The sequence below is a fragment of the Dermacentor andersoni genome, chromosome 1, assembly GCF_023375885.2.
Source record: "Dermacentor andersoni chromosome 1, qqDerAnde1_hic_scaffold, whole genome shotgun sequence".
Lineage (NCBI taxonomy): Eukaryota > Metazoa > Arthropoda > Arachnida > Ixodida > Ixodidae > Dermacentor > Dermacentor andersoni.
This window is the reverse complement of record NC_092814.1, coordinates 27740561-27754378: the sequence shown is the minus strand read 5'-3', so window position 1 is coordinate 27754378 and position 13818 is coordinate 27740561.

Below are 13818 nucleotides of genomic sequence, written 5' to 3'. Positions count from 1 at the left end.
TATCAATTATTTTAGCTATACTGTCAGGATGGATGACTACAGGGTACGTTGGGAGGAAGTTATGAGCCAGTTGAGGGAAATCCGTAGTTTCACCACTTGAAAAAAAAGCTCGAAAAACATTATTCAGTACATTTGCACAGGCAGTATCAGATATAGGTTCGTCACTTGAATTCTTTAGTATTATTCTAGACGTTTCAGAGGGGTTAATGACGCTCCAAAATTTTCTTGGGTTATTGAGCAACATACCCGGTAGAGTGCTATTCTGGTCATTTGCTTTAGCGTTCTTGACCGCAGAATTGTAAGTGTAAGCTGCAGAGCGATAACGGGACCAATGATGTTCAGTGCGTGATTCTTTAGCTGAACGGAAGAAGCGTTTCTTACGGTTAGACCAGCGCTTAAGGTGTGCGTTATACCATGGCGCATGCAGGTGATACGATATTACGCGAGTGGGTATGAAACGGCTGGTGAGATCTAAGATTTTGTTCTTGAATAGGAGCCAGTTTGCGTTCACCGATCGCGAGTCGGATTCGTCGAAAAAGGTGGCCAGAAAAGAGCCTAGTTCATTATTAACTTTGTTAAATCAGCGCGATGATACATGCGTATCATTTTAGTGTGACTAGCACATTTTTGTATGGGAATGTTCACAGAAAAATTTAGCAAAGAATGGTCGCTTAACTGGGACATGTAGGTTATTTCTCAACAGTTCTGGGCATGTTGTTAGTACGAGGTCTAATGTACTTGTGACTTCAGTAATTCTTGTAGGCTGAGTAACAATTTGGGTAAGATTAAACAGTGAGCATAAATTAGTGAATTCCTTGCATAGCGCCAAAGAGGAGGATGGTTGCACCGAGGACCAATCGATGCCCGAAAAGTTAAAATCACCAAATAGAAAGATAGATGACGAAGGGTAACGCGTTACTATGACATTAATGACATCATTAATGGTATCATCGCATGCTATTAGCTCCAGTCTGCTAGTATATTGCTCCGTCTATGTGTTGCAGAATTAAATTTGCTATGCCGTAATCTACTATGTGCCCGCGGTTTGTTATGTTGTTTATGGAGTGAGAATCTACATGCATACGGATGGGTGAAAATTTTGTCCCTAATGCCGAACGGATCATCACTGTCGTGGAACATGAAAGGAGAAAAGGTGAATAAAATTACCTTGCGGGATTCCGCGGACTTATTACGTCAAACTCCTGCCTTTGCCTCGAGTTGTCGGCCAATTCGACTTCGCCCTGCCATCTGCTAGCCGTCTGGGTAGCTCAGATGGTAGAGCGGTTGCCCCGGAAAGGCGGTGGTCCCGAGTTCGAGTCCCGGACCAGGACGAATTTTTCTTCAACTGCGAGGAACCCATGTGGGTTTCCTTTGTAGCAATTGCTACGAACAGGTGGATGTCTGATTTTCCCTTCATAAAATTACATAGCATAGTTAGAGCGCCGTTTGTTCGAAAGCACAGAACGGTGTCACAGAATTACACCACTGTATGAATGATCCCGCAGCTGGACGTTTTAATTAGAGAGCGTGCGAATATCCAGGGAGATTTTAGAATACCTGCCAATTTAACTTGTTCCGCTTGATTCTTCTAGAGGACAAAGGTTCAAGCAGGGTAACAGCTAAAAGCAGTCTATAGGGCACATTTGTAGAGAGCATGACTTCACACCAAGTGTTAATCGATCCGAACTTTTATTGAATGAGTGAATGATGTAGCAGAAAAAGAAAGCTGCATTCAATGGGACCTCAATGTTGGTGACTTAGGCACGCTTTCCAATGACGTGTAGTGTTCCTCCGTATGACGCTCGCCGTGGATTTCACGTGCAATGCGAGTGTGTAGTTACACAGCCCAAAGCCTAATCAGACAACACGAGCAGATGAGAGCCAACGCCGTAATTCAATTGGCTAAAGATGCTTATTCGCAATCCCAGGCTTGCCTGAGGCGTAAGCAGAATGACGTCACTCTCGTTTTTCAAGCTGTCCATCCGGTATTCTTTTCATCTTTCCTCCTTTCACTTAAGAAAGCGTTCGTAGGCGTTTGTGAACGCAAGGCTTTTATTAGGGTGCAAAAAATTATGCGCTGCTCCATGGCCGCATTAGTGGCCACGAAGAGCGTGGCTGCGAACATGGCGGCGTTAGTCGACCGCTTTTGTTGGCCTGGAATCACTGAGGATAAGAACTTTTACGTCTTTTTTCACATTCTAAAGCATGTAAGGGCTGCGCGTACTAATGTGTGTCGTGTCAACAAGATGAAATTATTGTGTTGCTTGAAATTCACTGTCTGGCACTCTCTAAAATTTAGGTAACTTCGTCCAATAACGTTCAATGAAGCTGGGATATGTTTAAGCGTATTTTGCTGAGCAACGACAGGTCGTATGGCTGGTAGCACTTGATCGATAAATCTGTTGCTGTCCGGCAAGATAATTCCAGTCGCATATTTGTATTGATCGTTTTATTAGCTAAACTACACTTGTCAGGATAACAGGGTTACCAACAGTCACTTCAGACGCTTTACACAAAGCGTCCGTTTAAATCGCGTCTCCCGCTCCAACTCATCGGCGCTCTCGTTTGACCCTCTAGAACGTGGGGTGTAACGTGAGATGGCTCACAAGGTGCTCGCGCAGCTCCGACACCGTGGCGCGGCACGTTTCTTTAAGGTCCCCTGTTTTTACTCTTTTACGCTATTTTTGCGGCACGGCCACAGGCGACAACAAAACTAAAATTTTTATTTGGCTCAACACCCCCTATTTTACTCCAATGTGCTCATAGCACCTAGTCATTCCATATGGAGAAGCCTTGTGGCCGTGATGGTATTACTCCATGTTGTCCAACTCGCTGTTTAATGCAGTATAGGCTAATTCATGCTGTATTGAATGTACTGTTCGCTAATGACTTCCAACTAGGCTTTTTTTAATCCTTGCGGCACCGTGAAGTTGGACCATTTCGTTGGTGCCACAGGTTCTACGATAAAGCTGCAGCACAGTCTGTTCACGCGGACTGAAATTAGGATTAGAATGCCCGTTGGTCACGTAGCTATAACAGCACATTGTAATTCCAAGCCTCAAAGCCTGGGTCATGCCTCAAAAACAATTCTTCAGAACCTCAGCAGCTACTATATGACAATCACTATTCGAACAATTTCTTTGAGTGTTTTATGTATGTCCGTCTTTCCAGATTATGCCTTTTAGGTGTTATGCCTGCAAGGTGTTGTTGAATTACAATGTGGATTTCGAAATCCGAGTATATAGCGGACGGCTCATTTAGTTGAAAAATCACACACTAAGACGCCATGAGAAGGATCAAAGGACTCTAATTGAATTTTTTTTGTGCACCTTTTTTGACATGATATATGGTTTTTCTGCCGACAAACCACTATTGAGGTCGATTAGCAAAACGAGAACAAAGTAAAAGCTGCATACAACGTTTTCACAGGTGGACTTACCTTATTCAAAGCCTTGAAAAAGACAAGTCCACTTGTCGAAACGTTGGCTCCCGCTCTTACCTTGTTCTCGTTTTGCTCATCTTGAAGTTCGATCTCCTACCTTCCCCATGTTTTCCCTGGAATTCTTGAGGTCGCTATAGAAACGATAGCCTGGTGCGGATCTCCGGGCTCTGCATTCGTACGGTTTCTAATGAACCACTAATGTTTCACTATCGTAGGCACTGCAATTTCTCTGACGGCGCAGAGAGCATGCAGGCGCGGTCACGCTTGTCGGCACTGTGGCAGATGGCTGTATACAGCACAGCCTAGTGTATACAGGCGCCTAATTCACGATCACCATAGACGGTGACTGTGCAACTGCCCTTCCTGTCGTTTAGTTTGAGCATTTGGGCTGTATCCTCGACGCACATTGCGGGTGCACGGCTGTCATTATCCGCCATTTAATTGGTTGCCGATAGGTAATGTATTTTGAAAACTGTGCAGGGAAGTGGGACTGTTGCACAACGCATTTTTGCGCTTTCATCAAGACGACGAAACATGTCGTGGAGCTGAATACACTTTCAAATGAAACTTTTTTCGGACCCTCGAGCAGCTATATTGTGATGCCGACGCTTAAAAAAAAATAAAGTAAATGTTAGCCCGCAGTAACTCCTGCAATGCATCTGCAATTTCTCGAAGATGTGGTAGCATTCCGAGATAGCCGCCATGTCAGCTTGTTGATCTGAAATACTATATAAGGTACGTCACAGAAGGGGTCGTTGTGTAAACGTCAATTTGACGCTGCGTGACGTGGCGCTGGGCCGCCATTGCAGAGATTCTCTGCTATAATTTGTCTAATTTGCGGTGATCCGATCCGCGCAACATATGGAAATGACCATCTATATGCAATAATTGCCGATAGGCGTGTGTATTGTCGCGTTTTCCCCGTAGTTCGTTCCACGAAATTATTTTGTTCATAATGTGTGCTCATAGCGTTTGCATCTCTCTCGGGCGGTGTTGGTATTTGAGTTTTATACGATTCTTTTTTGAGCGTTTATTCGAAATAATATTGGTCGTACATTACATATTTCTGGGACATTTATAGAGCTTTCTACTGGGGCACTCGTATTGTAATCAAATGAATAAATTGGCGCATCATTAAAAGCTGTCACAATGGTGTTTTATTTCGATAGCAATCATATGGACAACCCAGGGGCATGGGCGCCGTCACCACCGGCGTTGGTGCAATGTTCCATATAATGTTAAAGTGCGATAACATCGTGCCTTCGTGCCGTATGCTGTATGTGCGAGTTAAAGCCTGCGAGGGTGAGTCGATTATGATAGCTCAATCTCGCGCGCGCATGGGAGGAAAGCGGGGGAAGGGGCGTAGCGCGAGAGCGTGCCGTCTTCCATCGCGCGCAAGGCAATGGGGGGGAGAAGAGAGGGACGTGGCCCAGGCCCTGTCTTGAAAGCGATCTGCGATGGGTACAGAGTGCCCCGAGCGCAGATAGCTTCGTGTGCGCTGTGTTCTTGCCACTTGAAGTTGAAGCGAGAGGCAGCACGAAGGTCAATTCGGTCGCGGCTGCTCCGCGCTTTCTCACACCAGCATTTTGACAGCGTGTGTTCGCGGTCATAGGGTGAGATGTGTTCATATTTGCTCGTGCGCGCGTGACACCATGCTTGTTAATTTAGTTAGTACGCGAATGTTTACAGGTTACGCGGCCGATAAAACTACTATCCTTAGGTGGTATAGCTACCTAATTGCTATCGCCATCGATGCTTCACCTTTCAAGCGAAACTGCGACTTCTTTATTTGTAAGAATAATGAAGTTTCATCGTGTACCGTCATGTCGTGCGACTAAGCAGCGTATAAGTAGCGGTGCCGGCGCTTGCGTCGTGCCAACTGCCACCAGTGGCACACGCATTGCTATCAGTGACATTTTACCGCTTCTAGCTCAGCCAGCTGGGTCTGGCTGAGTCACTTGTGCTTCACGAGAGAGAGAGAGAGAGAGAGAGAGAGAGATAACGCCGCCCAGAAAATGCGCTCTTCCCTACAGGTCGGTCGCGTGTGCGTCTCAAGGTATAAAACAAACGCGCTCGCGCCAGTGTACGATGCCTCATTTCGCTTCTCGGAAAAACGCATCCTGGCTAATGAGGTAGACGATGACTTGTACGTTGTACAGGCTTTTTTCTTTTCAACATTCCCCGGTCGTGTTTGTTGGGTAAACTGTTCGATGACAAAAAAAGACGCTGCCGCCTTTTGGGCCTTCGCAATCTTAACAAGTGATCTGGAGCACAGCCAACATGAGTTTTTCAAAGACGTTGGAGAACTTTTCCTTCAAATGCAAAGCAGTATCAGTCAGTAGGCTAAGAGACCGCTGTCAGCCGGCTATATAAACAAAGCCTTTATTTTTAGCTGTGCCTGAATTTTCACATAACTAAATACGAAACACAGAAAACAATATGAAATGCAAGTGGGTAATCGAAGGAAAAATACAATGTAATGCCATGTCTGTATGGCGTTTCGCAAAACTCCAAACATTTAGTTGCTATGAATGAAGTAGATTTTTTTTTTGGTCGGGCATCCTTTGTAATTGTTTGTCCAAATATGGTGTCTGGCGAACAGATTGTGATAAGACACATGCATGTGAACATGCATACCAGGTGCAGCACGTGTATGCATATAATATTCCGTTAACATATGGAAATGTGTATATTAAGCTATCACTATGCCGCATTAATGACCATGCGCGAACATGCTAAACTGATTCCTGCAGGCACGGGAGGAAATCTACCATTGCATTTCAAGCAGTGTGCGTGTGCACATTATTGGGAAAACGAACATCGAAACAATAGAGACATTCTGGAAGCTTTCACGTCAAAAAGTTAGGCAGATCCAACGCACATCTTGGAATCTATATGAAGCCAAGCATTTAGGAAGCAGGTAATAAAATGCTACAAATTTGGCCATTTCGTGCTAGCGTCTTTGGTGTAAATGAAACATGCGCTCGCGCATTTTCCGTCGCCCACCAGAGCTATGCACCATGTCACGCAGGTGGCGATTATCTCAGAGTTAGTTGGCTTCGGCACGCTAGCAGCATACTTGAGATTGTTGCCTACTCTTTAGAGTCAGGTTGCTGTGCTGGAGGACCGAGGTTCGATCCCGCTATCGAGCACGTAAATCAATTATTTTTATTAAGGCGAAAGCCTTTCTAAGCTCGTGATGAAATTTGTGTCAGCAGACTTGAGCGCCTGAGTGTCCGCCGAAGCGTCATCACGCCTTCTGAAGACAGATTAAAGACATATTAAAAAATGACAGATGATTGCTAGTGACAGTTCGTGAATGAGAACGTTATAATAGAGATCGGTAGAGGTTAATCATAACTAGTAATGACTAATATTGACTACAAATGACTTGTAACGACTACTAATGACTACGAAATGATCAATATGTCTAACGACGGCTTGTAATGACCACAATTGATTACAAATTACTAAAAATGCTTACTAGTGAGCAGTAATGACTAATAATGACTCAAATAACTTGTAACGACCAGTAATGACTATGAAATGACCAATATGTCTAATGACAACTTCTAACGAATACAATTGATTAGCAATTACTAAATTTGCTTAGTAATGACCAGTAATGACTAATAAACCTCGAAAAAACTGTTACCTTCCTTCGCGCAAAAATTGCTGATTTGGAGGACAGAAGCAGGCGTTCTAATCTAGTTGTCTTTGGAATATCAGAAGAACCCGATAAAGCTGAATACGTTCTTAGAAAGAACGTTATCTCTGAGGTATTTCTTGGTAAGCTAGGTGTCAGGTGCAATTCAGTCGCCAGAATCCACCGCATCGGTAGGACTGAAAAAAACCGACCTGTCATACTGTTCTTTCAGAATTTTATTAAGAAACAAGACGTTATGCGGAAGGTGCGGAAGCCAAAAGTAACCAGTTATTTAGACCAATATGATTACTCCCGTGACACCCTTAGAATAAGAAAGCGGTTATGGGACAGCCCTAAACACGATAGAGATCAAGGCAAGAGATACCCATTCTGCTGCATGATAAACTGAAAATCGATGGGCAGATTTTGGGGAGAGATGAGGCCAACGGTTGGCGAGTGAAAATGAACAGAAAAAAGAGTGACTCGGATCCCCAATTAACGAATAACTCAAGCTTCTAAACATAAATGCACACAGCGTCATACATAAGAGTGACCGTCTTGAAGCCACAATTCTGGGGTATCAGCCACATATCGTTGTAGTCACTGAGACTTGGTTGCGCGAAGAAATTGACGATGATGATGTTTTCGCTCCTCTGCGTATACCGAGTTTTCCCTCACGATAGAACATCCAGAGGAAGTGGGGTTGTCGTATTAGTCAAGCAAGGCATGGACGCGTTTTTGCTTCCGCAAATCAAAAACCATGAAAGCCTCGCAATCAAACTTTCCTGCTGGGGACGTTCCTTCCTACTAATCGCAGTTTACATATTCCTGATTCCCCTCCGCAGTTCATGCGTGAGATATCAGGTTTCATGAACGGCTTTCATCACGACAGAATTTTATTGGCCGGAGATTTTAATCTCATCATCATCATTATCACCAGCATATTTTATGTCCACTGCTGGACGAAGGCCTATCCCTGCGATCTTCAATTACGCCTGTCCTGCGCGAACCGATTCCAACTAGCGCCAGCAAATTTGCTAATTTCATCACTCCACGTAGTCTTCTACCGTCCTCGACTGCGTTTCCCTTCTCTTGGTACCCATTCTGTAACTCTAACGGTCCAACGGTTATCATACCTGCGCATTACATGACCTGCCCCGGTTCATTTTTTCTCTTCATGTCCATTAGAATATCGGCTATACCTGTTTGCTCTCTTATCCAAACCGCTCACTTTCTGTCTTTTAACGTTATGCCTAGCATTCTTCGTTCCCTCGCTCTATGCGAAGTCCTAAACTTGGTCTCAAGCCTTTTGGCACTCTCCAAGTCTCTGCCCTATATCTCAGCACCGGTAAAATGCACTGATTGTACACCTTCCATTTCAACGATAATGGTAAGCTTCCAGTCAGGAGCTGGCAATGCCTGCCGAATGTGCTCCAACCCATTTTTAATCTTCTGTAGATTTCCTTCTCATGATCAAGGTTCCCTGTGATTAGTTGACCTAGGTAAACGTACTCCTTCACAGACTCTAGAGGCTGACTAGCGATCGTGAACGCTTGTTCTCTTGCTCGGCTATTCATCGTTATCTTTGTCTTCTGCATATTAATCTTCAATCCCACTCTTACACTCTCTCTGTTAAGGCCCTCAATCATTTATTGTAACTCGTCTGCACTGTTGCTGAATAGAACAATGTCATCGGTGAACCGAAGGCTGCTGAGATATTTGCCGTCGATCCTTAATCCTAAGCCTTCCCAGTTTAATAGTTTGAGTACTTGTTCCAAGCACGCAGTGAATAGCATTGGAGAGATTGTGTGTCCCTGTCTGACCCCTTTCTTTATAGATATCTTCCTACTCTTTTTGTGTAGAATTAAGGTAGCTGTGGAATCTCTGTAGACATTTCCGAAGGTATTTACGTATGTGGTATGTTCTCCTTCATTACGTAATGCCTCTATGACGGCTGGTATCACTACTTGGAGATTATTTTGGTGAATATTTTATATAATACTGGGAGTAAGCTAATGGACCTATAATTTTTCAATTCTTTAACGTCTCTTTTTTGTGTATTAGTATAATGCTTGAAGTTGAGAGTATGACGGAAGCCCGTCTGGTCGGAATGATGAATACTTAAAAGGAAGAGGTCCGGGCACCGACCAAAGTGGCTTGAAATAGTTATTTAAGATTCATTGGGAACAAGGCTCCCGTGGGGGAGCCGAAACGTAAATAATTATTTCAAACGATCTTGGTCGGTGTCCGGACCTCTTCCTTTTAAGTATAATGCTTGCATTCTTCCAGTTTTCTGGAACCCTTGCAATCGATAGACACATCGTATAAAGGGCCGCCAGTTTTGTAAGCATTATGTCTCCTCCATATTTCATTAAATCAACTGTTATTCGGTCTTCTCCTGCCTATCTTCCTCGTTTCATGTCTTGTAAAGCCCTTCTGACCTCATCACTAGTTATAGGACGAGTTTCTGTATCCTGTTCATCGCTGTTTCTAATGGAGGTATCCTGACTTCCCTGGGTACCGTACAGGTCAGTATAGAATTCTTCCGCTGCTTTTACTGTGCCTTCAAGATGGCTGATGGCATTACCCTGCTTATAGTTCAGTGCATACATCTTGGTTTTTTCTATGCCAAGTTTCCTTTTCACTAATTTCAGGCTGCGTCCATTTTTTACGGCTTCTTCAGTCTTTCTCACGTTAGAGTTTCGAATATCACTTATTTCCGCCTTGTTGATTAGATTAGATCTTATCTCTTGAGTTGGACACTTTCATTCTTTGTCGTTTCTTTATTAAAACCTTTGTTACTTGGGATAGCTTGCCTTCTGGTTGCCTTGTTGCCTCGTCTCCCACTTCAATTGCTGCCTCTGAAGCCAGCCTAGTTACGGTTTCATTCATTACCTCTATCTCATCATCATCTCTCTGTTCTAAGGCTACATATTTGTTTGCAGGTGCAAGCCTGAATTTGTCTGCTTTTACCCCTACTGCCTCTAGGTTGACCTGTTTCTTCGTGACCAATTTTTCTCTTTCTCTCTTCAAATTGAGGTGACTCCTAGCCCTCACTAACCTATGATCACTGCGCTTTACCCTACCTATCACTTCTACATCCTGCACTATGCTGGGGTCGGCAGAAAGTATGAAATCAATTTCATTTCTTGTTTCACCATTAGGGCTCTTCCAGGACCACTTTCTGTTGCTATGCTTCCTGAAAATCTACCGTCAATAAACTGGGAGAGATCTTTTCTCAGTCCCGGTCATGCTGTCTATGAAGAACACGTCTTTCATATTATGCTGAGGCATGACTTGCAGCAAATAGTGAAAGAGCCTACACGAGTACATGGTACTTCTTCTATACTTGGCCTTGTTTTTTGAGCCGGTCAATCACAAATTTCCATGTTTCAGTCCAGCAATGACTATCTGGTCATAATATGGTATATTGTTGCTTCCCTACTAATCATGTTTGTAAAGAGTCTGTGGCCAACGTCAGCGTTATAAAGGACTTCTCATGTGCAAAAGATGAGAGGATGCTGGATTGTTTAGATTTTTGCCTCAGCAGCTGCCAAGGCAATAATGTTAATGAGTTGTAGAGTAAATTTAGATCTATGTGCATTCACTGCCTTGATAATTTTGTCCCTAACAGGATTAAAAAATCACGCAAAGCCTCTTCCTGGATCACTCGTGAAGTCCTGCAGTTAAAGAGAAAACTAAAACGCTTGAAACGAGGAGGTGGCAGTGGTTCTATTATTCAGTCTCTCCAGCGATCCCTTAATGTCGCTGTTAGCTCCGCTAAACGCCACTATTTGGAGTGCATTCTGCCTAATTTCAATCGAACTTCACCGGAAAAATTTGGAACCACTTATGTCAGAAGAAGAAGCCTATTGACAGAATAATGCACGAAGGCACGCCCCGCACAGATAAACACAATATTGCTACTCAATTCAACCGCTATTTCCACACTGTCTTTGCTAATGCAAGTGTTATACCTTGTCACTTTGAAAACCTAGGTTGCACGTGCTCTGTTATGATATCAAGATCTGGCGTTATCGAACTGCTCTTAAACTTGAAAACGAAAGCATCGCCAGGTCCTGATAAAATTCCAGATGCTTTCTTGTGCTGGTGTGCCGAAAATCTTTCTGAGCGTATTGTTGTTCTTTTTCGCGCATCGCTTTCTTCGGCAGTTATTCCTTCACATTGGAAAATTGCACGTGTTTTTCCTGTTTTTAAGAAAGGAGATGCGCCACTGATATCGATTTATTGCCTCATATTACTCACTTCAACCTGTTGCAAGCTACTAGAACACATCACCACTAAATATATTATTGATTTTTTTAATGACAACTTAATCCTTTCTGATGTACAACATGGATTTAGGAAGGGTTATTCTACAATAACACAGTTAACATCGATTGTTCATAGTTTCGCATCTCTTCTTGATAAATATGTCCAGGTTGACATTATTTTTATGGATTTCAGTAAAGCATTTGATCTCGCCTCTCATTCTAAACTAATTCACAAGCTTTAACACGTCGATGTTCCTAACTGCATAGTTAAATGGCTTTCAGCTTACTTAGCTAACCGAATGCAATTTGTTAGTATTATGATCATTATTCAAATAACCTTCCTGTCTCTTCTGTTGTCCCTCAAGGAAGCGTCCTTGGCCTTCTCCTGTTTTTAATATATGTGAACGACATTGTTAACGTAATCCCTCATCCCGTTATATCAGGTTATTTGCAGATGACTGTGTTTTGTTTAATGTAATAACTTGTCGCGAAGACAAGGGCTTACTCAACTTTTGCCTAAAAAGCATTTCCGATTGGTGTAATAAATTTGACATGAAATTTAACGCATAAGAAACTGTATTTATGAGACTAACCAACAAAAAGAACGGTATATCGTACCCTTACGCTCTTCCATCGTTCCCGCTTTCTGAGGCAACCAAATATGAGTATCTTGGCGTGATGTTAACAATCTATGCTGGAATAACCATATAAGTAACGTATGCGCATCAAGTTTCCGTAGGCTTTGTGTCCTCAAACATAAACTCAGGAATGCTCCCACAGACCTAAAATATTTAGCCTATTCATCAGTAATCAGACCCAAGTTAGAATACGCATGCGTTGTCTGGGACCCATTTACTAAAACTAACATTCAACCACTTTAAATGATCCTGTGCAAGGCCATCCGATTCATCTTTCCGAAATACCGCTCAACAGACTAACCTTCGGCAATAATGCGGGAACACGAGATTCCAACCTTACAACTAAGACGAAAAATTCTCAGATTATTATTTCTTTTTGTTGTCAAACATAAGAAACTGTCAATGAGCCGAGATCATTATATAAAACCATTTTCCGCAATGCGGTCAACGAGACATGTCGTCACTGTGATTCGATAATCCCACATGCCGCCAGAAATAATGTTGTTAAATATTCCTTCTTTCCTCGCACGATTACTGACTGGACTTCCTTACCCATTGCAGCACTAACAGACATAAACACCATTCAAAAAATAGAACATTGACGTTCATTAACTTGTCAATTTTTGCTTTTTTGTATTGTTTTGTATTGCTTAGCACCTCCTGCAAGGGCCCAGAAGGGCCTGCAGTATTCTGTAAATAAATAAATTAATTAATTAATAATGACAGAAATGACTTGTAATGAATATTAATTACTACGAAATGACCAACATGTCTAACGACGAATTGTAACGACTACAATTGATTAGAAATGACTCAAGATGCTTGGTAATGACCAGTATAGACTAATAATGACTGAAATGACTGGTAATGACTACTGATGACTATGATATGACCAACATGTCTAACGATGACTTGTAATGACCACAACTGATTACAAATGACTAAAATTGCTTAGTACTAAGCAGTAAAGAGTAATAATATTGAATTGGCTTGTAATGACTACGAAATGACCAATATGTCCAACGACCACTTGTAACGACTACAATTCATTAGAAATGACTAAAATGCTTAGTAATGACCAGTAATGGCTAATAATGACTGAAATGACTTGTAGTGACTACGGATGACTATAATATGACCTACATGTCTAACGATGGCTTGTAATGTCCGCAATTGATTACAAATGCCTAAAATGCTTAGTAGTGAGCAGTAATGATTAAAAGAAAGAACAGAAAGAGAAGAGGCGAATGATAAGGGAGGAAGAGTAGGCTTTCGCCGTTCACCTCCTACGAGAGAGCTTAAGAGACCCTGTAATTTTTTGACAGAAATTATAAAAACTCCAGGTGCATTTCTGTCGTCGCCGTCGCCGTGAAGTTCTGTATAAATTTTAATGGCGATAAAATCGTCGCCGTGTGCCGTACGCCTTATGTGCTAGTGGAACCGTGCGAGGGTGAGCCGGCGATCGCGACTCAATTTCGCGCACGTAACGGAGGAAAATATGGAGGACGCGAGCGTCTTCCGTCACGCGCTAGGTTCCGGGGGGAGGCTAGGGAGAGGGGCACGTTCTACTCCGGGCGGCCCCGGCGGCCGCAAGAGCCTGGCTGGGCCGCTGTATCTTGAAAGCCATTTGCGACGGGTACACAGTCCGGCGCGATCTGTGTTTTCGCGGCCTATACCTCTGTCACACGAGCACACAAAAGCTCTTTTGCGTAAGCGGTCTTTTACCAAGTTCAAAGACCCTTTATTGAAGAAGTGTTATGCGGCAGACACACGGCACTGGCGATCTCTTTTTAGTGTTTCCTTGTGTACACGCTATCT